Consider the following 552-nt stretch of genomic DNA (forward strand, 5'->3'; position numbering starts at 1 on the left):
TTATATCTTTATTTTTAAACATTTATAACCATCATTATTCACTATATAATATAACATACCTTTAATACAAATCTTCTCCTCACATTAATTTATAATTTTTATTGCAGGCTATTCTGCCCAGGTCATTTTCTTATTTTAATTTCAAACCTATTCCAAACACTCAATCATTAAAATGTTATATTTATTATTAATAAGCTTACTAAGCTTAAGTCTAATTACCTATTTATTTAAATTTTAAAACCATTAACTTTTCTTTTTCTTTATAAAATTATCGTTTTAGTTTATTTGTGACTTTTGTATTTTATGTTATTCAGTTTATTGTACCAGGAACCTTTATCTTTATTTCTAAGTTTACTTTATGTATATACCGTTTACTTTTGATCTGCTTGTCGAGTGTATATATAGATATGCTAAACCCAAAAAAGTCAATCTGTTACAGACGTTCAAGCGTGGAATATCTTTTTTTTGTTCTCTCTGAATTATGGCCAGTAAAGCAATAGTGAGAGTTGTAGTTCTTAACCTTGAGGGTCTGAACTTCAACAACCCACTTCC

The 552-nt window shown here is 26.6% G+C and overlaps 1 long non-coding RNA gene across 1 annotated transcript in view; it reads right to left on the bottom strand.

Annotated features, from left to right (window-relative positions):
• The window catches only part of LOC136795748 (uncharacterized), a 484-nt gene extending 192 nt beyond the window's left edge, over nucleotides 1–292 (bottom strand). The window contains exons 1-2 of the long non-coding RNA XR_010843412.1: nucleotides 220–292; nucleotides 60–147 (exon numbers count right to left, since the gene is read on the bottom strand). This is a non-coding gene — a long non-coding RNA (uncharacterized lncRNA). The remainder of the gene's footprint in view (nucleotides 1–59; nucleotides 148–219) is intronic.
• Between the last annotated feature and the right edge of the window lie 260 nt (nucleotides 293–552).

This window comes from Halyomorpha halys, unplaced genomic scaffold (assembly GCF_000696795.3).
Source record: "Halyomorpha halys isolate HHAL.00 unplaced genomic scaffold, Hhal_1.1 Scaffold3114.1, whole genome shotgun sequence".
Taxonomy (NCBI): domain Eukaryota; kingdom Metazoa; phylum Arthropoda; class Insecta; order Hemiptera; family Pentatomidae; genus Halyomorpha; species Halyomorpha halys.